This window comes from Bufo gargarizans, chromosome 8 (assembly GCF_014858855.1).
Source record: "Bufo gargarizans isolate SCDJY-AF-19 chromosome 8, ASM1485885v1, whole genome shotgun sequence".
Classification (NCBI taxonomy): Eukaryota; Metazoa; Chordata; class Amphibia; order Anura; family Bufonidae; genus Bufo; species Bufo gargarizans.
Window position 1 is genome coordinate 113,006,130 of NC_058087.1, and position 25,665 is coordinate 113,031,794.

The 25,665-nt window shown below is 43.3% G+C and overlaps 1 protein-coding gene across 1 annotated transcript in view; it reads left to right on the forward strand.

The window, feature by feature from the left end:
- The window catches only part of LOC122944578 (GPI inositol-deacylase-like), a 682,600-nt gene that overhangs the window by 22,959 nt on the left and 633,976 nt on the right, over window positions 1-25,665 (forward strand). The gene's annotated exons all lie outside the window — the stretch shown is intronic.

Consider the following 25,665-nt stretch of genomic DNA (forward strand, 5'->3'; position numbering starts at 1 on the left):
AGATATTTATTTGTTCAGATGACAACGCGTTTCGGAGTGACAATACTCCTTTATCAAGTCTAAAAGAAACAGTGGTGGTCCCAGGGGATAAAGCATAAAGGGAAAGATAAAAGACTGTAGGTGCATATGTAAGGTTCATGATGATAATAAGTCAATAGATATAGGATAAAAAATGGGAGGTAAAAAATATATATATATACCTCCCATTTTTTATCCTATATCTATTGACTTATTATCATCATGAACCTTACATATGCACCTACAGTCTTTTATCTTTCCCTTTATGCTTTATCCCCTGGGACCACCACTGTTTCTTTTAGACTTGATAAAGGAGTATTGTCACTCCGAAACGCGTTGTCATCTGAACAAATAAATATCTCTTAAAAGACGACATTTGCTATTGTGGTTTTGCGCCAAAAGGTATCATAGTGTGTACAAGCCAGTACACAGCCCTTTCACAGTATTCTACATCACTCCTTTGGAGTACTGGCAACTCCTAGGATTGAGAAAGATACCGGCAGCACACCTCATCCGGATTGTACCCCTATTCCTCCCGCCTTTGCAAGTGCTGTGCTTATATAAGCATAGCACCAGAAGGTGAGTACAACTACTGATACAGCACTCTCTCTAAAACGTTTTACCAAACAATACTACCCTATGAGCGCCTTGTCTCTCGTTTATCCCGCCAAAATTGCTGCCTTTCATGTATTGTATATAGCAGATGTCAGCATTGTTTAGCAAAGTTTCAACTGTATATTGACAAACACATGTTTCCCAAGGCCTGCTGAGAACTACCAGGATTGTTGCAGTTGGATCTTGAGGGACATTATGTTCCCACCCCCAATAAGCTCTATAACTATGTGCTGGGAAATAAAGATTTCAGATATTGACAACCTATGTTGAGTCTGGGTGTCTTATCTCTCTGATCAGAAGCAAACCGGATATTCGTTGCACAGGGAAATATTCATGGGTTGGAGGTCTGATGCCTCATTATATAAACCATCATAAACCTGCCAGTGAAAAACCGCTAAGGCTGCATTCACACGGGCGAGATTTCCGCGCGGGTGCAATGCAGTAGGTGAATGTATTGCACCCGCACTGAATCCTGACCCATTCATTTCAATGGGGCTGTGCACATGAGCATTTTTTTTTTTCACGCATCACTTCTGCAATGCTTTAAAATCACAGCATGTTCTATATTCTGCGTTTTTCACGCAGCCCTGGCTCCATAGAAGTGAATGGGGCTGCGTGAATAACGCATTGCATCCGCAAGCAAGTGTGGGTGCGATGCGTTTTTCACTGATGGTTGCTAAGAGATGTTGTTTGTAAACCTTCAGTTTTTTATCACGCGCATGAAAAACGCATCAAAACGCATTGCACCCGTGCGGAAAAAACTGAACAACTAAACGCAATCGCAGACAAAACTGACTGAAATTGCTTGCAAAATGGTGCGAGTTTAACTGAACGCACCCTGAACGCATCCGGACCTAATCTGTCACGCTCGTGTGAACTCAGCCTAACAGTTCCACTCAGGGTCCCTTTAAGCACTTTATGTCTACTGCAGTCTTCTTTGGTGACTCTGTGAAGACAGCTAGTCCCTTCTCTATTATATCTAGGGACAGTGTGAAGAGAGAGAAATCTTCAGGGTTGAAACTGTACTGACGTGTCGGGTCATTTACCCCTGCCTGGATATGGGTCTCAGACAGTATGCTGCCGTCTCCCCACTCAGCTCTCGTCACGTCAGGTATAACTGTCGTCTGGTCGCTACTAGTGACTACCTAAATTTCGCAGGGTCTTGACATGGTAGCCTCACTCTCTGAGTTGCTATAAGTCACAGCACATATGTCACATATACTGCTCATGTCATTATTAATCCTGACCTCTAGGGGCACACATGAGCTAATCCCCACCTTGGACATTTCCCCAGCAACCATAGAACCCTGTGGATACTGCATATCCACTTCTGGTATGGGTGGTACATACTCTAGCCCCACCACATTGTCTACAGTGGGTTCTCTCAGCTGTATGCCCTCAACATTTATCAGCATTTCTACATCATTACATTTTTACCAACAGGGGGAGCTTCTCCCCCCATCACAACCTGCTGCGGAAAAAGCACGTCATTATTATCACATATTTCATATGACATTACATTTTCATTATACAGTTCTGTAAACTTGGTACAATCACCTTACACCTTATCTGCACCATTGTTTCCAATGGTCATTTCACTCACACCACTGTGTGCAATGTGTATCTCCGTCACACTCTCATTTAAAGGGATAGGTTCAGGTTCTGCAGGTGTGTTTCCCTTTCCCCAGAACAACAGGAAATTACGGCTGAACATTCCCTTAGGCATGAGAGTATTTTTAACATCAAATTCATAAGTCCCAGTTGTCACTGAAGTTTCTCCCTCAGTGCGAACCACAGGAAAGTCCTTGCTATCCCTGTCCATGTCCATCACATGGTCCCCAGCTACCAAGCTGGCACGTACCAGGTTCACCTGGCACCTTGCTTCCAACAACGCCTGCACTGAACTGTCATTCACTACAATGTTGCACATTTTTGGAGAAGTCTCTAGTCCCGGTGTCTCCACACCTCCCGGCCCAGCAGGTAGCAACTGCGGCCGGCTCACTGTCACATTATCTGCTATACAAGCAATACCTGGAACGCTCTTACCCATTGTCGTCACAGGTTCAGCACTATCAAGTGCTATAGTGTCACCACCAGACATCTGAGAAGCTCTGACAGACGTCCTTTAGAACCTCCTCCTTGAGGTTCCTTTTGTTTTGCTTTCATTTTCTCATCTAGTTAGCCTCTCTCAGCTGTCATGTAGTTGCACTGATTGCATCCCTTTAAATCCCTTCCCATACTGCATCACTTTGCGGTTTATACAACTTCCTTGAGTGTGAGCATGCTGATGCTACTACTGAGTCTTCTACAGCTAAGTTTTGTTCATTCATTTGTGTTTTCCTGTTTGCTGGATCCCAGGTGACCCTGACTCTCTCCGTATCAAGTGTAGGGAGCCGGTGGTTGTGTCCTCTCACTATTATAGGGTGTTCAGGTGTTATACAGTCGAGGTACAAGGATATGCGATCATCTACCATTGAGATTTTTGCATAGGCTGAGCAGTTAGGGAGAGAGCCAGGTCTGTTGCAGGGCTCTCCCTCTTGTTCCTTAGTTTTGGATCCAGTCAGTCGGATCTTCATTTTGTGTCTTCTAGTTTTCTGTACACCTTCCGTGACATATACGCACAGCTCCCCAGCCGTCACCATCCTTCTTCTTGATGTTAGGAATCTGCAGCCTTTGATTCCTGGTCACCTGACCCTTGACCATAGGACAATCAGGTGCACACTTTCCCACTTGACAACATCTCCAGCAGCACTCTCTCTGTTGTGGGACAGCTGCATGCTGTTGTGGTTGGTCGCTCCCAGCAACGGTCTTATGGCACTTCCTCTCTGGGACTTGGTACACACTGGCCGTAAACACTGGAACTCTTGAGAGCCGCACCGCTCTCCATCTCACTCTCTTCCCATCGGTTGCCCTTGGCAACGGCACACCTCTTGGCCACGAGATCACTAGCCAGTTCCTCAGCACCACTGTTACCGTGGGAAACGCCTTGGGATAGGACTTCTCTTTGTCTGTCCAACTTCTTCATGAGTTTTTTATGCTCCTGTTGCCACTTTACTTGCTCTTGTTTAGCCTCCTCCCTGAGCTTTTCATGCTCCAGATTGGCTTGCACCAGCTGCCATCATCTATCCACCCCATAGCAGCAGACTTTCTCAGCAAATAAGTCCACTTTAATTTGAGACCACAGTCTCCAGGTTTCTCTCTTTCATGGGCCTCTGGCCCTTTAAATCTCCACACAGCAACTTCTTGCAAACACAGTAGAAGTGTCCAGATTAGCAGCACCTGCTGTCTCGTTGTTGCCCCTAGCAACCTGCTGTTGCTGCCTTTTTTCCTGGACAACCGACACCATATGTAAGTGATCGTCTTTTTATTCGGGGGTCATTCTCACAGACTTCTTCCAGACAAAGGCATTAGTGTCCAAACAGTGCATTTATTTGGCAGTCTTCGTGCACAAACAGCAACCAAAACATAAATCAAAACAAATCCTCAGCCGTCTGGCCACTGACTAAACAGTATAGTCCCTCTGTAGCAGGATCCGGGTCTACCACCCAGCATCCCAAAACACAGCAGTGCTTACCCCACACAGGGTCAGAGGGTCCCGGCTCCCACAGGCTTCAGCACAGCCTGCTCCTTCCTCAGACTGAGAGCCCCAACCAAGTCCAGCAACAGGATTAAATAGCATCCCTGCACATGGGCATATTCTTAAATCCCGGAGTGGAACATGGGGAACAGGCACCCACCCAACACATTACCTGTTCCCAGTAAAAGCCTACCCTGGACTAGCTGGAGCCAGCTAAGCTAAGTAGCTTGGTGTCCACCAACTAGCTAAGTGGCCACCTATATCTAGGGCCTTTACTCCACCAAGGCCGAACCTCTTGGTGACACACTCCTGGTGCCAACAACACCCCCTTTACATGCTTTGCCGGGACTTTTCTGTTCTCACCCAGGCTCCTCTGGGTGAGATACACCCTTACAATGGCCGTCATATGGCCCTCTGGCAGCTCCACTGCCACACCACCAAAGGCTCATCTATTGACAACAGTGGCTGATGCATAGCGCTCTCCTTGATGTCTCAGACATTGTTGGCGGCCATCATTTCTGCTCAGCGTAGATGATCCCTGGTCCATGCAAGACGATGATGTCTGTGGGCAGGTACCCTTGTAGGTCGTCTAGCAAATGTAAATGGTTTTGAGTGGTCTGAAGTGACATCTGGGTGTCTCTCAACTCTCCTAAATGTGCCTGGATTTGTGTGAAATTCATCATCCGGTTCCGCAGCACATTGTTCACAATGAAGCGGTCATTAGTTTGGGATGTGGCCAAATGACTTCCATTTCTATGCCTTTCTGTAACTTTTCCAGTCTTTCTGAGTCTCTAAGACACCAAAAAAGAGAAAATAGGGCTCGCACTAAATAGTATTATGAATATATAAATTTTATTAGTGTCTCCATACGAGACAAATCACAATTAAAACACATAGGAAACAATGGATGGTGAAAAATGAGCACACAGAATGACATGGAGCACGACCAAATTACTAAGAATGGCAAATAGATACAAAAATGAGTATATAAATATAGCACAAAGTGTGCATGTAAATCAAATAGAATGTTAGTAATACATGTAATCAGGCAAGGCTATACAGGCTAGGTAATGATATCATACATAGTAAAACCAAAGTCTGCATGTAAAGTGACCAGTGCAAATAGTCAGAATAGATATATAGCCAACACTGAGTAAATCACTATAACGCCATAAACCAACTACCTGTATAGTGCTCCAGGGGTTGCACGGGTACTCACTTTTGTGAGTCATTTTGGTGCTTATTTTCTGAGTCTCTGTTGCAACCTGCTGATGACACTCTGAGACACTCTAAACTCAGGGAACACTTCCGTCTGAGAACATTCTGCTTGAAGCCTCACAATGGCGAAGTACTGTTGATCAATTGTTAGGTGTCGTCTAAGGCCTCATGCACACGACCGTTTTTGTGGTCCGCATCCGAACTGCATTTTTTGCGGCTCGGGTGCGGACCCATTCACTTCAATGTGGCCACAAAAGATGCCGACAGCCCTCCGTATGCTGCCCGCATCCGTTGCACCGTTCCGCGGGCCCGGCAAAAAAATAAAGCATGTCCTATACTTGTCCGTTTTGCGGACAAGAATATGCATTTCTACAATGGGCAAATTTCAGAAGGCAGACGGGCGGCTTCCGTTTTTTGCGGACTGCAAAAAACAGAACGGTCGTGTGCATGAGGCCTTAGTCTTATGATATCGACATGTTAACAGCATGATGAGGAGGAGTGTTTAAATAGCAATTCTAATTGAACTAGGAAATTTATTGGGCGATTCATGGATCAAACACCTGGTGTGAATTTTACCATTAAGCTCCTTGTTAGAGAACAGCAAGTAAAAAGTACTAAAACATTGAACATTTGGACATGTGCATTCAAAAGTTTAGAGAAGGTCGCAATAAGTTGATCTGTAAAGGTTAGAGTGCATTTTAGGTTCATCCTGAAATTTCATCCACAAGGCAAATAACCCTAGCTGTTTGTGTGTAGTGTATAATGTGTGTTTTTCTCGTAGCCCTGGATTAGAAATAAATGGGGCTTGCGTGAAAAATAGAATACATCCAGATGCAAAGAAGATGATTGTGCAAAAACGCATCAAAAACTGATTGCATTCACGCGGAAAGAAATGAAACACTGAATTCAATCACAGACAAAACTGATAAAAGTTTTTCCCTAAACAGATCCTATCTTATTCCGTATATCTAGTGTGAAATAAGTATTTAAAGCAAATGAGGTATTTAGTGCATCAAGGGAAGTGACAGCACTGGGAAAAGGTGCATTCAGTGGCTAGGCCCCGACCCTAATTTGCCATAAGCATAAAAGTTGTTTGTTTTTCATCTCTGAAACGCTAACAAACCATTTTCATGGATCAGCCCTACTTGGCAGTCTTTTTGGTTTAATAGTATTGAACCTGCCAACAGGCATTCAATAACCATGCAGTACATGAGTTGAGCTAAGTGAACTAAAAGCAGATTAAAGGCGTTATCAGAGTCTGGAAATGCCTCTACAAATTACTGGGCCCCTTACACTGATTCTACTTACCTGGCTCCCGCATCGCTCCTGGTCCCCACGCGGCCGCCGCTGCTTCTCCCCATGTGCGGACAAAAATATCCGGTGTTGGGGAGGGGGCAGCCAATGGCTGACTGGGACGGGCCTCCCTAGCGTCACCCGCGATACTAGGGAGGCTCGTCCCTGTCACCACCTGCCATTGACTGCCCCCCAACACCGGATGTGGTAAAGGAACAGAAGATGTAATTTCGTACCTTTGTGCTGTTTATTTTAAGTCATCTGGTCTAAATTGCCAACCTGATTATTATTTTTTTTCCCTTTTTCTATATAACCTATCAAAAAACATGTTCAGCTAATAGATCTCTCACCAGATATGATTTTACCAGGATGGAGGAGTTTAGGACGGAGATATGCAGGAGGACAGCCATGTACTGTGTCCTGGAGACATCTCTTTCCCAGGCTGCTTTGCCCTCCCACAAAGCTTTGCACCACCCACAATACAGCAGTCTTTGAAACAAGAAAAACAAGGTGCAATACAATTTAACACCGCTAGATGGTGCTATTGCAGCCAGCCAGTCGCAGGGGCAACACGTGAGGTGCACGGTGGACCGATGAGGGGCCAAATGATATAAAACACAGTTCATCAGTTTACTCACGGTTAGCAGATAGCCTCCCTGGGCTGACAGCACAGTATCCTCCGGGGCCAGCTCTGTAGTAGGTTGAGGTGCCCTTGATGTTAGGGGTGCTTAGGGTGCTTGTTGCGACTGAGTCCCTTGATGGTTTTTGTCGTGACGCCAGTACCGTTAATGGTGGTACAACCATAGGTAGTAATAATAAGGTAGACAGTGGTAAGATGCAACTCACAACTTTTACTTTGGATGTCTTTTGGTTGCAGCAGTACAAATATGCAGTCTTTAGATGGTACAGAGTTAATTCTGCAAATCCACTGTTTTAGGCTCTTTAGGTTTTGTGGCTTTGGAGCAGTGGGTTAGGTGTACCTGGTTCCTTTAGATGTGCTGGATCCTATTACTTGTCTTTTCCTACAAGCTGAATATTTTGGACAGGAAAACTCAACTGTCTCTTAGAAGTTTGGTGTGGCTGCCTGAAGCTATAAAACCTCCACCATGCAAAGGTGTCTGTGGCTCTCAAATATGGCTCTTACCACTGATGAATTCCTAGGAATGCTTGTTTATTTTCCAGGGAGGCAAACTCTTCTGCTACTGGTCAGGGATGCAAGTCTATAGTCCGGCCACAGAAGGAAAACGCTCTTCTGCGCCTCACATCTGAATATCACCTCCTAGCGAAGTTGGCTCCACTCACTAATCTGTGTCATGAAGTCTTCACTCTATCTTTCCTCCCACTAATCTGATCTGACTACCTCAGATATGCTCTTTTCTGAACTACATTTTCTTATCTGACTAATCTCAACTCTCTCCTGGTCTGAACTCATCTCCCTCTCTAGGCCTGACCTGGATATATATATATATATATATATATATATATATATATATATATATATATATATACCTAATAGGCCCGTTAACAGGGATTTTACAGATAAATACATACAAAATTATACATTACAACCTAGTGCTTTTAATACTGTAAAAAGTGCTTTTAAGCAGTGCCCACACACACGTAGTGGGACACTGCACTATTGCCACATTAATCACCACAGGAATACTAAAATCTGGCTGACGTGAAATAGAATTAAATTCAAACCCTGCTGGTCAGAGCACTCCCCGTCTGGTGTCAACAGATGCCACCACAGAATCCTCCTTTCTTATCAACCCGTTTGGTAAATGATGGGATCAAGCTTCTTTAAAACACTATCCTTGGAGACAGTTTGACCTTTGCTGAGGTAGTCTATTTCCTTAGCATAACATTTTTGTTGTATTAGTGCGAATTATCATGTTTTTGGCCTTTTCTAAATTAGCAGCGGTAAAGGCGTGTTTGCAATGATGCCAACCTTTGCACAGCTTCTGGCTTACAGGTAATGTCGATTTGTAAGACTGAGCTATATGAACTAGACAGGCTATAGCATGAACAAGCGACATCCAGGTGGAGAACCTGTCAAAACGATGAGATTTGAGTTGTTGGTCCGAAATCACCGTACGTAGAATAGATAGTTCAGGTTGGATTTCTTCATCTGCATTTTGGTCTACCTATTCAAACGTGTCGGCTATGGTACTGCAAGACATTGAACAATGCAAGAATGCAGGACCCGTAAACCAGGTTGTGTCTTTAAGGTGGCTCGCTGCAACAGATCTAGTCACGTGGTCCGCAGGATTATGCTGTGTAGGCACGTAGTGCCACTGTTTATGACAAGCGGATTTCCTGATCCTTAGCACCCGATTGCTGACATAGACTTAAAAGCGTCTGGTTCAGTTGCAAATATATCCTAGGACTACCTTGCTGTCCGTATAAAACTCGACTTTCAACTTTGAATTTCCATGGTTCATTCCTGTTGGTATAAGTTCAGCCAACTCTACAAGCACAGCAGCGCAGAGCTCCTGTCCTGGTATTGTGTGTTCGCGGAGTGGCGCCAGTTTGATATGGCTCATGACAAATCCTATGTGGCATTGTTCTTTGATGTCAATGATCTTTAGGTATGCTACGGCTGCAACTGCTTTGACTGATGCATCGCAGAAGATATATAGTCTTTGCATCTTGACTTCAGTAGATGACATGAGAGCATAAGGTTGTGTCACGTGAAGGCTGGTCCTTTTTCTCCTCAGGAAGCGGGTCATCCCAATCAGACGTCTCTGTGGTAAAGTCCCTTAGCATCATTTTACCTTGGATGGTAACAGGCGCTACGAATCCCAGAGGATCATATAAGCTGTTTATGGTGGACAGGACTCCTCTGCGTGTGAAGTGTTTTTCTTCCTTGCTGATTTGGAAGGTGAATGTGTCTGCCCTTAAATTCCAGAGCAAACCGACATGTCGTTTATATTGTATACAATTTTTTAATGTGTTTGTCTTTTGGTGCGATTCAATAAACTTTATATTTTTATCCATGATTACTTTTGGATGTGCATTCATAGAGTGGTTCTTTTGACTCGTTCTTAGGTCTGTTTTTCCTTGATTATTTTAACCACCCACTTGCACTCCCTGGATTATTTGTACCCATCAGTGTGCCCCCTTCTTTTGTTTTTCATACTTGGGTATCTTTGTCGGTGTCTATCTGCCTTACATCATGCTCCCCTGCTTGGGATGATACCTGAGAGGGTCGTCCAGGGTGTAAAGACGTGTTGTGTTCTGTGCTATCATATTCTGTGCATGTCACACTGATCTTACAGTTCCTAGCAAAGTGCAATGTTGTAGTGCAGCACCTGAAGCAGATGTTTTCTTTGATTATTTTTTTACGGTCTTCTAAAGATTTTTCCCTGAAGGCTATGCATTTTAGTAGAGAATGTGGTTTCTTGTGCAGGGGGCATTTTTTGGTAAGATCTTTGAGTTTGTTCTCTTCTTGAGAAGATTCAAATGGCCTGTAAGGAGAACCTGTGGAGGCAACATTAGTTTTGTGGCCTGCCACTGGTGTTTTATGAGGTTTGACACCAGGGGTAGTGGGACATGACAATGTAAAATCAAAACTGGGATCATTCCTAATCCTCGCCTGTTCAGTAACAAAGTCTACAAACACCACGAAGGGGGGAAATGTTACATTATGAAACCGTTTGCAGGTTATAAGGGAGTTTTTGGACAATCGGATTGACACCACTGGCAGTGTCCAGGAATGCTAGCCTCGGCAGATCTTCTTCTGCCTGAGCAACCTGTACCTCTATCAGCAAGTCACTGAGTTCCCTGAGCTTCTGGTAACCCCTGCCGACCATTCTGGGAAAATTATCTTTCTATTTTCTATAGCTTCTATTGACCCATAGCACATTAAGTCTTTCCCACACTATCTTTAGGCCTTTGTCTGGATAGTTTATGTTAATGTCTCTGATTCTTTTGGCGTGTTCAGCAGACTCACTTTCAAGCCACTTTTCCAAGAGATCTAACTCCTCACTATAGGAAAGATCTAAGTCTCTTATGGCGTTCTGGAAGAAGGCTCGCCATGCCCTGTAGTTCTTGGGGTGATCGGTGAACTTTATAAGTCCTTTGGTAACCATCTCCCGTTTAGCAAAGAATTTAGCGAAGTCCATGTCGCTAACAGTGTGGTGGTGTTATGCTGCATGTGTGGTGTATCACCATACCTTTTAGGTCTTTCTGGCTTAGGGACTGTAGAATACAGTTCTAAAGTGACGGGACAACCCCTTTAGGTCGAAGTGAAGTTTGTAGCTTCTGTTCTGTAGGGCGGTAGTTGTGGTTGGCTGTGTTTCTCAGATTCGGGGAACGCCAAGGCTTCTAGGAACTCTGCTTTGGCCACTGCGGCTGCTGTTTTTTTCTCTTTGGCAGGTTTTTCCAGTGATGCTTGCAGGCATGGTATTTATTTTCCCTTTGACGCTTGCAGGCGTGCTGTCTCTTCTTCCAGTGACGCTTGCATCCGCACTCTCTCTCTTTTTTATTAGATGCTTGCAGGCGTGATCTCTCTTTCTTTAGTTGCATCTCTTATGCAGCAAAGGAAGACCTTACTTTTGCAGCTTCAGCACAGGCGAGAGCCACCTTTTCTTTTATTGAGGATTTTCTAGAGCAGCTTGCTTGTGACCTGGTCCTGTATGATGATGCCTGGCTGGCGGACATTATGTGCCTTTTTCTGGCTGCTTAATGTCTCTGTGCGGACTCGGTCTATGTAGAAACTGACTTCAGCGTGGTCTGGATCGTGCTGCGCTTGCTGGGGGCTGCACTCTCGCTTCTTGTGACCGCATGGCAGCCACTGCAATCTTATCTGCAGGACCTCGCGTGATGGCGGCTCTGTGTAGTTAGATCCACTATCGCTGGTGACTAGCATCTGTTTTACTGTTTTGTCTTCATATATGTTCACACAGTGTGCAGTCTGACATTCAGAATAAACCATTCCTGTCTTCCAAATAAGAGGACTGTTCTTTTTAGATTAACTTGTTTATTGGCAAAACAGGAGTATTTGAGATTGGTAAATCTATAAGAATACACATAACATGTATAAATACAGAGTATAGATAGCATGTACTGTAACATTTGCATAACACTGAAGAACATGGTAAAATGGCTGCCTATATATAAGATTACATGTCTAGCTAACAGAATTAACAACTTCCCTGAGAAAAAAATACAACTGACTGAAGGGCTCTGCATAACATAATGTCACTAAAATAAAGATAGATCTCTCACCAGATATGCTTTTACCAGTATGGAGGAGTTTAAAATGGAGATATGTAGGAGGACAGTTCTGTACTGTGTCCTGGAGACGTCTCTTTCCCAGGCTGCGTTGCCCTCCCACAAAGCTTTGCACCACCCACAATACCACAGTCTTTGAAACAAGAAAAACAAGGTGCAATGCAATTTAACACTGCTAGATGGTGCTATTACCACATTAATCACCACAGGAATACTAAAACCTGGCTGACGTGAAATATAATAAATTCAAACCCTGCTTGTCAGAACAAGGTTTGCCCGGAAAAATATATATTTTTTTTTCACATGACACTAAACTGCGTAAGTATTTAACACGAAAAAGGACTGCTGCAGATGGATCTGGATAGATTGGATCTGGGTCTGATAAATGTAGGGTTATGCACATGGGAAGAAAAAATACATGTTACCAGTACATACTAAATGGTAAAACACTGAGTAACACTGACATGGAAAAGGACTTAGGAATTTTATTGGAAAGCAAACTTAACTGTAGAAACCAGCGTCAGGCAGCTACTGCCAAGGCAATAAGATAATGGGTTGCGGGGGGCGTGGCTAGCTGCTAACCGGGATAGACGTCCATCTCAGCAGCTCTGGCAGAGTAGTTCTATTCTAACCCCATCCGTCGCTTATATAAAGTTTTTTAGCCTCATTTGGGCTCTCAGGAGACGCGGCTTAACATCTACCCCATTTTGAGACCTTTCTGGGGCCAAAAGACCGCTCCGATCCGGAGCTTTGAGAGAGGCCTAGCGGAAAAGGAATCCCCGGCCTAGATTTGAGGCAGCGTGGGGCCGTTTACAGCTCTTTTCCTCCACTCCAGCGGGCAAGAATAACTCTGCCGCAATCCCAGTGCATGTTCGCTGGTGCTGCCGAATAACACCTGCCCCTTATTGGAGATCTGCCTGGGATCTACAGACTGCATCGATCCGGAGGGAGTGAGGCCTAGCGGTGTGGAAGTCCTCGGCCTGGACTTGTGGTGGAGCGGAGCCTACTGCAGAGCGCCCTGGCGGCGCCGGTCGGCAAGAGGAGTCGGTACTGCACGCCTGGGACAAGGTAATCATATATACACATCGTGCCTACCTCAACCCAGCAGCATTAAGACTATAGCACCGCGCTACGGCTGTCTCACTGAGCGGGCGCCATCTTAGATACCCGGCCATAGCGATCATATGAACTGTCACCAGCGATTGCTATATCCCTCAGGACAACATAAAAAACGTACCGGTCAGCCAGTGTGAGATCGCTATTGAAGAAGTCTGACTGTCATAAGCGCTGCTGGTCACCTAGCTGTTTTGATTGCAGTCAGCTGCAGTCTTTTTCTACATATTACAGCTTCCCAAAGCCCACAGTGCTTGCTAAGTGTTGGACCTGAGTGATCTTACAGTACAACAGATCCTCCTGAAGATTGGGGCCAAAACTGGATGAATGTCTGATGGTAAAGATTGCCTTTACTGCTTATGCTCATTTAAAGAGACAGTACCCCATCAGTAGCAGCTTGTGAGAACTCTTCAGAACGGCCACTCTCTCTGGCAGCACTGCAAGGAACTTTATACTGTTGATATACATATTACTTTAGCACTGCAGCCAATTGAAGGGTGACTACCTAAAGGAGAGAGGAGGAGAGAAGAGAGAAAAGCTAATTTCAGCTCCCCTTGCTTAGAGTCGCTCCCTCCTGTAGAACCCGTACTGGTGTTAAATGATTATGTGAAGTGCTAGCAACTCCCTCACAGCTCCCTTTTATTAGCAAACCGGACCTGAAGATGGTCAAGATCGGAGGCCAAAAACCCACTGACCAGGCTGGTCCCAACAGATCGCTGAGCCAATCCGGCGAAATGGAGAAATTTATTAAGAAGGCGGCGGCTGTGGCAGTGAGCAAAGAATCCAAAGTGACTCCTGGAACACCTCGCTCCGGCTACAAGCAAGCAACAACTACAGGCGCCGATAAAATAGAAGATGACTCCGGTGACACAGATCGCCTACCCATCTCCAGAGCTTTCCTTAAAGAAGCCCTAGCCGATGCGTTAGGACCCCTCAGCCTGGACCTCTCTTCCATTAAAGAAGATATGCACCATATAGGCCGCAGAGTGGAGGTGTTGGAAGACACCCAGGCCACAGTTTTGCAACACCAGAACCACATCAACATCCTGTACACTGCAATTGAAGATCAGGAGAACAGGGGCAGGAGAAACAATCTCCGCTTTAGAGGCATTCCGGAATCTATTTCTGCATTGGAAGTTCCTGAAACAGTTGTCCAGATCTGTCTTAAACTCCTGGGTCCTGACTCTGCGCACGAGGTTCTAATTGAAAGAGCTCATAGAGCGCTGCGCCCCAAGCCACAAGCCGGTGAGCCCCCTAGAGATGTGATCTGCAGATTTCTGAATTTTCCGGTGAAGGAAGCAATCCTGGCTGGATCTAGGAACTCTGATACTGTGGACTGGGAGGGCAACCCCATTTCTATTTATCAAGACCTGGCTCAAACCACCCTGAAGAAACGAAAGATGTTGAAGCCACTTACTGATCTACTGCGACATTGTAGGATCTTATACAGATGGACATTTCCATTTGGACTTTCCTTTCTCCATGATGGGCGTCGTGTCCACATCGCTTCCTACAGTGACTTGAGTAGAGCCTACGATCTTCTCCAGATTCTGCCGCTGCCTATAGAAAACTGGGACTTGGCCCAAAACTTGTCAACTTTACCAAACCTCCCTACGGTGACTCCGTGGGAACCTCTCCGCACCCCTAAATCTCAAAGATCTAGAAGGGGGAATGCTGCTTCTACTCCTAAACGCCTGTCTTTACCAGATAATTGATACCCTTCTGATCTCTCTTCCTCTACCTTTCTTTATCCCTCCTTCCCCTTTAAATGAGATCACTTAGGTCTCAGCCCTTGAATTTTGATATTTTTGATATTATAATATTATTCTCCACACTACTTGGCTCTAACCCCTGAGTGGTGATCTAGGAATTTGTTAATTTACTGCCCTTGTTGTTACCTTTTCTCCACTCAGGGTGCAAGGGATATACAGTAGGGACTTCCGTCCCATCTGTCTGAAAGCTATTATAGCTTTATTTCTGATTAATAGTTTGTGCTTTACCAGATAACATATCATGTCCCTTCCCTCCCTTCCACTTTCTCTTTCTCATCTATTCCCCCCCCCCCCCCCTCCCCGCATATGCTCACAAAGTTGAAAGCCTAATACTACTGTTGTCTTCTGGCTTGACACAATTCTTAAGTCACTCCGAATTAACCCTCCGGTTCTACTAAATCCTTAGAGGGATTTGCTACCCAATGATATTCTTCCATATTTCCCTCCCCCCCTACATCACATCACTCTTACAGGGAACTATAGTTGTCATGTTCCCTCTCTCTAACTACCTAATTAACCATTTAAGATTGCTTTTTATGGTTTTGTTTTTTATGTTTGGTTTATGTTGTTTTGACAGGTGCTCAAGGTTTTCATTGATTGCTCCCCTCACGAGCGGTTTCGACATGGTGTTGGTTGAGAAGACATGGTCCTGGAATGGCTTGAGATGGTGGTCTCGTATATGCTTCTCTTCTGGTGGTACCCTCCTCCCCCTCCTGTGATCAGCTGGTATCCCCCTAGCTGGTATGCCATTTGGGTTCTGCTCCATTCTTTTCTCCTTACTCAAAAATGTCTGACCTTAAATTGGTATCCTATAATGTTAAGGGCTTAAGATCTCCCGCCAAGAGAAGCCAAATCTTCTCCATGTTGCATAAAGAGAAATGTTCCGTGGTCTTTCTACAGGAGACCCACTTTAAGCATGATAGATACCCCGATCTCTCCTTTTCCAAATTTCCCTGCTGGTACCATTGTGGAGCTGGGGGTGCCGCCTCAAGAGGAGTCAGTATAGGTTTCCGTAGAGGACTCCCTTTCCAGTATATGTCCCATATGCAAGACCCAGATGGTAGATATCTTATTCTCAAAGGCAAAATAGGGCAAGACTTGTACACTTTTGTTAATATTTATGCCCCCAATTCGGACCAGGTCAGTTGGCTCTCTAGTATCTTGTCCCTCGCAGATTCACAAGGAGAAGGATTCATGATCATTGCAGGAGATTTTAACCTGGCCTTTAACCCCCTTATTCACACTTCGTCAAAGAAATCATCTACTTCTACAAAAGCCCTCAGTCTACTGCACACTAAATTATTCAACATGGGTATGGTTGATGTATGGCGATGTCATAATCCTGACTCAGTGGACTTCTCCTTTTACTCCTCGGCCAACTCCTCGTACAGCAGGATCGATTATATTTTAGCCCCAAAAGAGAAACTTCAGCTCTGCTCCTCGGCCCGAATTGGGGACATTACATTGTCTGACCACTCCCCTATCTATTGTTCTATACATCCTGAGGTTAAAAGCAATAGGTACACAAACTGGAGATTTAATGAGTCCTTGTTGGGAAACTCCAAGCATAAGGCACAAATATTATCCTTTCTTGAGGAATATTTCAGATTGAACAATACCCCTGATATATCCCCCCAGATCCTCTGGGATGCCCACAAGCCCTATATCAGAGGCAGGCTGATCAGCCTCTGTTCTTTTTTAAAGAGAGAGTCTGAGAAGTAGTTTAATGCATTACTGGCCAAAATCCATACATTGGAAAAAGTGCATAAGCGGTCCTTGCTCGACCATCAGCTAACGGAACTCTCTTCTCTTAGGACGCAATTAAAGAATTTGCTAAATGAGCGCTCTGCCAAGTTTTACTTGTCGGCGCAACAAAAAACTTTCGCTCATGGAAATAAAGCGTCAAAATTCATGATGCGAAGAATAAAACAGAGAAGAGATTCCCGTTATGTGCAAAGCATTAAATCTCCTCAGGGTACTCAGCTTTTCAAAGCTGAGGATATTGCAGAACAGTTTAAACTGTTCTACGAATCATTATATAATCTCCCTCCTTCTGCCCTTCCGAACTCTTCTTTAGATAGAGAGGCCAATATCAAGTCCTTTCTGGACACTCTCAATCTCCCGTCACTAACCATTACACAGCAGGAATCCCTGTCCAAACCATTTACCCCTCTTGAATTAACATCGGCCATCAAGTCTACCCCTAAAGGGAAAAGCCCCGGCCCCGACGGTCTCCCTATATCATATTACTCTGCCTTTGGGGAATTATTACTCCCTTTTATGCTTCCCATCTGCAACCGTACATTAATGGGTCACCCTCTTTCTTCTGACATGACAAAAGCCACAATCACAATAATCCCTAAAGAGGGCAAAGACCTCACATCATGCTCCAACTACCGTCCCATATCCTTACTCAATGTAGACCTCAAACTCATCGCAAAAATGCTTGCTACGAGACTGCAAAACTTTCTCCCCCAACTGATCCACTCTGATCAAGTGGGATTTGTCAGAGGCCGGGAAGGGAAGGATAATACTGCTAAAATCCTCAATGCTCTGTTCTATGCCTCCCATAAAGCCATCCCTCTGGTCATGATTGGCACGTATGCCGAAAAGGCATTCGATAGAATAGACTGGACATACATCAGGATGACCCTCTCAAAATTCTGTCTGCCTATACAATATATAAATGCCGTGTTTTCTATGTATGAGCATTCTTCGGCATCCGGGTCAGTCAATGGGCTTATGTCTTCCCAGTTCCCAATAAGAAATGGCACGAGACAAGGCTGCCCACTTTCCCCCCTTATATTCGTTCTAATAATGGAATCCCTCCTACAGGCTCTCCGGCAAGACAAGGAAGTCAAGGGTTTGTTGGTTGGGCACCATGAGTTTAAACTAGCAGCCTTTGCAGACGACCTACTGATCCTAACCACCAACCCCCTCACCTCCATGCCCAGAATTATATCGAAACTCTCCTTATTCGGTTCTTTATCCAACTTCAAGGTTAACCCTTCAAAGTCTCAAATTCTCCATATGGGTTTATCTCCCCTAACTCTTTCATCCCTCCGTATAAACTCTCCATTTAATTGGCATACCCAACTATTAACTTACCTGGGAGTCAGGATCTCCCCTCACCTGTCGGAACTATTCAGCTTGAATTTCAAACCTCTCCTAGCATCTATACAAACCCAAATAGACTCGTTAGATTTTCCATACCTATCTTGGTTTGGAAGAAAAAATATTTTAATGTCCCTAATTATCCCCAGACTCACCTACTTAATGCAAGTACTCCCTATAGAAATTCCCAAATCTTTCTTTGCTACTCTAAATAAGCTTATAAGAAAATTTATTTGGAGCGGTAAACACCCACGCATCTCATTCCTTACATTAACTAAACCTAAAGCTAGGGGCGGTATTGGACTTCCCGACCCAGAGACATACATGAAAGCTATACAGCTTTCTCGGGTTGTTGACTGGATTAGACATCCCCCTCATAAATCCTGGCTCATACTGGAAAATGCCTTCTTATCCTCCCCCATTAGGGCTCTTGTACTAGCTGACAAACTACTCCCCTCTCTTGGCTCCATTTCGAATCCTCTTACTCGAAATACATTAAAAGTTTGGAAAAATTTCTCACTCTCGTCTAAGGTTTTAAATTTGCCCTCTCCCCTTCTCCAGATAAGAGATCTTGTTAATTTAGCTCCTAAGGACTTGAGAGATAGCAGCCCCCTGGCTATACGTTCCCTAGACGCTCCTGTGTCTCAGCTCCTGGACCCAAACGGGTGTGTACTCTCAGACTTGGAAATTGGTCAAGTCTTAGGCACTCAGATCCACAACCCTGTCCTTATGAGCTTCATTAAAACCGAATCTCTCCTCCTTGCAAAAAAGACCTCCTCTTCCGACAATATCTGTTGGTTCGAAGAATTGATCAGTAACAAGAAATACCCTCCTAAAATTGTGTCTACAATCTATAGACACCTGATGTCCCCCTCCTCTGCTCCCAAACCTGCGATAATTGGTTTGTGGGAAAAAGACCTCCAAAGAACCCTGACACCTCTTGAAATAGCCAAAGCTCTAAATGCCCCACATAAGCTCTCCAGGTGTGTGCGTATCCAGGAAAACAGTTATAAAATCCTTATGAGGTGGTACAAGACTCCTGATAAGACTTGCCTATACAACCCTACTGCCTCAGATAGATGCTGGCGATGCTGCAAAACCAAAGGGTCGTTTCTACACATCTGGTGGTCTTGCGAGCTGATCAACCCGTGGTGGCTTACCTTGATCGGATTGTGCAACCAGATCTGTCAGACTTCCTTCCCCTGCTCACCGGATATGGCTCTATTATCCCTAGGGCTAGGGGGGGGGGTTAACTCACGTAAGTTCACTCTCTTTTCGCTTTTGATAGCTGCGGCCAGATTAATTTTACCAACTTTCTGGCTGTCCTCTGAAGTTCCTAGTGTGGAACAATGGTCAAATAGAGTTGACCAGATCTACAGAATGGAGGAGATCTCCCATTGGGAATCCCGCACCAGACACACCTTTCTCCAGATCTGGTCCCCTTGGAAAGCCTATAGGAACTTCCCTTAACTCTTCTCCTCTGCCCCCTAGTTCCTGGACCACTGTCTCATTCCAATGTCGCGTTACAATGCCTCAATACCTTGTCTTCTTACTAATGGCTCTCGTTCCTGCACCGTGTCGATATAACCCTCAATAATGTTATTGTCAATACTATTGTCAACACTATTACCTTACCATCCTGTCACAAAGTTTGGTTAACTTAAATTTATTGTTTATCTTTATTTGGCATCTGCTCTTATGCGGCCTCCCAGGCCTTTCTTCGTGTGTGCAAAAGCACAATGTATTTTTTGCATTTTGGAACGTCAATACCACAACTTTCGATATTGTATACTAATCAATGCTCTCTGTTATTATTATAACTATGAAAATATAAAAACAATAAAAATTGTTAATTAAAAAAAAAAAAAGATAATGGGTTGCATGAAAGAAAACAAAAAACTTATGGCAGCACAATATTTAACATACAAACAATACATCTGAGAACTAACGATCATTCTAACTTAAAGTGGTATTATACCTACTATAAATGAAAAAAATAGAAGCTCTTTGCGCGCATTTTTGATCATATGTGTGTCGAGCCCATCTACCAGGCGTCAAGGTGGCTTTTGCAGATGGGTACCTAATACTAACAGAACTGCCTCTCCTGAGCGTGACTAAGCCTACAATATTCAGGGCAGTGTAGAAACCATATATATATATATATATATATATATACATTCTGCTCAAAAGCCCCAGGCAGATGGGTGAGGAGTGCTCAATCTAAAAGAGGCAGATACCCTCAGTATTGCATGTAAAGGGGCATAGATGCTCGTGAGGAGAACATAGTCTTGCCAGTTTTCAAATCGCTAGTCAGACCACACATGGAGTATTGTGTACAGTTCTGGGCTCCTGTGCACAGACATATCAGAACTAGTTACGGTAGGTTCAGAGGAGGGCAACCAAAGTAATAACAGGAATTGGTAGACTACATAATCCAGAAATGTTTCAAAATTAGATTTATTTAGCTTATGAAAAAGAAGACTGAGGGGAGATCTAATATCCATGTATAAATACTCTATAGCAGGTGTTAGTACAGAGATCTCTCTCATGCGCATGACTTTGATGAAGGGACGTCCTCTACATCTAGAGAAAAGAAGGTTTCTATACAAACATAGAAGAGGATTATTATTATTATTTTTTATTTATTTTTTTACTGTAAGAGCAGTGAGAGCCTGGATGCATTTCTGGAGTGGTAATATAGTGGTTATAGATACTAGTTATTCTGACTGCCTGACTGGAGTCAAGAAGGAATTTTTTCTCCTAAAATGAGGAAAATTGGCTTCTACCTCGTGAGGGTTTCTTGCCTTCCTCTGGATAAACTTGCAGGATATCTGGCTGAAATGGATGGACGGATGTCTTTTTTAAAGCTTTAGTTACTATGTTTCTATAAATGTGTATGTATCTGTGTGTTTCTGCATAGAAATTTATGTTTGTCTGTATATAAAAGGGTGTATAAATGTAAATGTATCTGTGTGTGTCTATGTGTTTACATAAATATATATGTATCTGCAGGGGCATAGCTATAGGGGTCTTAGCAGTCTCAATTTAGACCGGTTTCCTAAGTCAGGGGAGCCCAAATGCCCCACTTGTCAGTCGTGCACCAACAATTATGTATCATCGTCGGTGATACAGTTAGGTGCTGCAGCATGGCAAAGGAGCGATGTCTCCTTGCCTCACCTTTTCCTTTAATAGGCTTTAGGAGTGCCTGTAGCTTATTGGAGCCCTGCACAGTCGACAAAATGATGTAATAATCATTGCACCCCCTGAGCCAGGCAGCGTGCAGCTTAGGAAAAAAGCTAGAAAAGGCCTGCACTTCATTGCTTACAGTGGCATGCAGGTGAGTATTTGAGTTTATTGTATTTTCATTTGGCACCATGCTATTGGGCCACCATGGATGGGAGGAAACAGTCTGAGGGCATCTACTGGAGGAGCTATGGCACACATTGTAAGGGGGGATTTATTTATGCTAATGTACTAGTGCACACTAAAAGGAGATTTTTTTTTTGTACTAGCGCACATTGTAAGGGAGTATTTTTGGCACTTTATGCGGAACCATTCACTTCAACGGGTTCGCAAAAAACAGAAAGGACTGTGTGTGCATTCCATGTCCGCTTAGCCACGCTGCAAAAATAATAGATCATGTTCTATTAATGTCCGCATTACAGACAAAGATTGTACTGTTTTATTAGGGGCTTACCATTCTGTAAAATGTGGAATGCATACGGATGGTAACAGTGTTTTGTGGATCCTCAATGGTCCAATAGTTATCCAGTGGTTGTGTGCATGACCCCTAAGTTTCTTTTTTTGTTTTTTTTTGCCCTGGCGCACATTATAAAGGGGTAGTTTTTGTACTGGCACACATTGTAAAGTGGTATTTTTTGTACTGGCACACATATGGGGGTATTTTTGTACTGGCACACATTAGGGGGCATTTTAAGGAGAATTTGGGTTATTATTATATAGGCACTATCGGGCACAATGGGGGATATTATTACTATTGGGGTCATTTTTAACTCTATGTGCACTCTGTTAAATATATATTTTTTTTGGGTGGACTTTGAGGGGGGCCCTGGCACAGTATCAGCTTAGCTCAATTATTTTTGGGGGACATTACGTTTATAATATTTGTGTTAGAGACACTATTTGCTGGGCTCAGTTATTTCTTTATGGAACTGTGTTCCAATAGTAAGTTTAGGGGACACTACCTGCACGTATTTTCAGGGGGACTTTCAGTACCCTGAAAGATTATCAAAATTAGGGTTATTCACTTTAGAAAAAAAACGACTGAGAGGAGATCTAATTAATATGTATAAATATATCAGGGGTCAGTACAGAGATCTATCCCATCATCTATTTATCCCGAGGACTGTGACTGTGACGAGGGGACATCCTCTGCGTCTGGAGGAAAGAAGGTTTGTACACAAACATAGAAGAGGATTCTTTATGGTAAGAGCAGTGAGATTATGGAACTCTCTGCCTGAGAAGGTGGTGATGGTGAGTACAATAATGGAATTCAAGAGGGGCCTGGATGTATTTCTGGAGTGTAATAATATTACAGGATATAGCGACTAGAGAGAGAGCGTTGATCCAGGGAGTTATTCTGATTGCCTGATTGGAGTCGGGAAGGAATTTTTTATTCCCCTAAAGTGAGGAAAATTGGCTTCTACCTCACAGGTTTTTTTTTTGCCTTCCTCTGGATCAACTTGCTGGATGACAGGCCGAACTGGATGGACAAATGTCTTTTTTCGGCCTTATGTACTATGTTACTACTATGTTACTGTTTCTGCAGTATAGTGTTAGGGAGCACAGTGGGTACAGTGTGGCAGGATGATGGAAAAGTAGGAAACAAAGATTTCAGTCAAACTCTGTGGAGACAAGAGATGGTTGAAAGAAATCATCACAGAGAATGTCTACATCAGGGATGCAAGAGGTATGTGGCACTGTATTACGCTTACCCTGTAGCACTGTATGTAATGTTTTCCAAGTATTCTATGTCTTTAAGGCCTCATTTACACGAACATATTTTCTTTCTGTGTGCGTTCCGTTTTTTTTTTTTTTTTTTGTGGGCCATATATGGAACCATTCATTTCAATGGGTCCGCAAAAAAACTGAAGTTACTCCGTGAGCATTCTTTTTCCGTATTTCCGTATAGCAAAAAAAAATAGAACATGTCCTATTATTGTCTGCATTTTACGAACAAGGATAGTACTGTTCCGTTCCGCAAATTACGGAATGCACACGGACGTCATCCATATTTTTTGCGGACCGCAAAATACATACGGTTGTGTGCATGAGGTCTAACAGGCTGGAAGGAAGTGGGAATTTGGCCTGTGGGGGTTGCCATTTCAATTTTTGCCTCAGGCAGCAGAAAAGCTAGCTATTTCCCTGCCCCTTACCACACACCACTGAGGGAAAAGGGGCCCAAGCTGAACTCTTGCACAAGAGCCTATGAGCTATGCCACTGTGTATCCATATGTCAGCTTAGAAATGTATGTCTGTGTGTGTCCGGATATAAATGTGTGTATAAATGTGCCGGTAAATGTATCTGTGTCTGAATATAAATGTATATACTGTATTAATGTGTCTGTATATAAATGTATGTTTGTGTGTGTCTGTATATAAATGTATGTATGTGTGTTTATAAAAGTGTGTGTCAGCACAGAAATGTATGTGTCTGTCTGTATAAACGTATCTGTATGTATATAGATAAATATGTATGTGCTTGTCTGTATATAAATGTATGTCTGTGTCTTGTAGCAATTTAGGACAAGTCCCAAACTAGTGGGCTTTACTTTGCTTGTTCGTGGGATTCAAATTAGTTATTGGTCTTCCCCTGTGCCAAGAATTAAAGAATAAGACAACTTTCTTGTGTAATGGATTCTCTGCCTGGTGTAACCCATGGAACTCTTTTATTAGCTGTAACCTGTGAGGCCTACTTCCCCACTAATTTCAATACAGCAAATTAGAAGCATTTATTAAAGAGTAACTAAACTTTTGAATACAATTTTAATACCCAAAGCGCACCGTTCCCTGTGCGCTTAAAATTCACTTCTCTATACAACGCTGACAGTTCTTGCCCGTGCCCCACAGAGGTTTACTAACTCCTGGCATAGCACATGGGTACCCTGTACTTATGTGTTATGTCAGGATTAGCTGAACGGAGCGGCTCCTGCCTGTGCCTGCTTCACTAAGCTAAGAGCTCACATGCAGGACTCTTAGCATAGCGGAGTCGTCAGGAGCCGCTCCGCTCAGCTAATCCTGGCATAGCACATGGGTACAGGGTACAAAAATACATTTAGACATTACTTGCAGGCGTACATATGAGGCATTGCAAAAACATATTTTCTAAATGTAATTATACTCTATCTTGCTATCTGAGTAGTTCCTCTATTTGCAAATACAGCAAAATTAAAGTTCCTTATAACTGATATTTGCGAAACACAGTGTCTGTGTGTGTGTCTATATAAATATGTGTGTGTTTGTATGTAAATGTTTCTGTGTTTAAATGTTGCTCCTGGAGGCACATTTGCATATTATAATACATCAATTTTCTCAAGAATGTTCAACTATCAAGTCTCAGGTGATCTAGTTTTATTATGACATATGTGATGCCAGAACCCGTTCAGATGACAATGTTAATTAGACCCCCATTCAGACCTCAGACCAGACCCCCAATGTTAAGAACCCTATTCAGACCTCAGATTAGACCCACAATCAGACCTCAGATCATCCCCTCATGTTAAGCAGACCTTAGATCAGAAAAAAAATCAACTCACCTCTCCTGCTTTGGACAATAGCATCACTTCTGAGATCCAGCACTCTTTCTACTGCAATGTTCTGTGAGCTGACATCGCACAGCATAAGATTGGAGTGCATACCGAAGTCATTATGCTGTGCGCAGGTCACAGCACAACGTGTGGAGCCCTGAAGGAGATGACCAGGAAGTTGTCAGTACAAAGCACGTACAGGGAGCGCTGCATTCACAGCTTTCCAGCCCTGCTGTACTAATGACCGCTTCCATAATTAAAGCATTCATTAGTATTCATCCCATAAAATGCACTGATATCCACCCCCCCCCCCCTACTTTAGGTGAAAATAAGTGCGTCTTATAGAGCGAAAAATATGATAAATAACATTTTTCCCATAATAAAAAAAATAAAGATCAAATGCACTGCCATGTCCCCATATGCCCAAACTATAAAAATATAAATATATTTATTTTATGTGGTGAACATCATAGAAAAAAAATAACCAAAATGGGCAGTTTGCTGTTATGTCATCACTTTACCTCCCCCCAAAAATTAATAAAGAGCGATCACAAGCCCCCACCCAAAAATAAATAAAAATTGTATCAGTCCGTAGACATAAATATAATGTTGAAAAAAAATATTTTTTAAGTATTAAATCAGAAGAAAAACTATATAAATGTGGTATTGCTGTAATTGTACCGTCCCAGAGAATCAATTAAATAGGTAACTTATCACATAGGGAACAATGTAAAAATGAAACACAAAAATCTATGGTGCAATTGTGTTTTTTTTCCAATTCAACCCCATTTAGATTTTTTTTTACAGCTTTTTGCTACCTCATATGCAACATTAAATGACTTTAGAAAGGACTTTAGAAACTGCAACTTGTCCTGCATAAAAAAATAAATAAACACGCCCTCTTACATCTCTAAAAACAGAAAAATAAAAAGTTATGGCT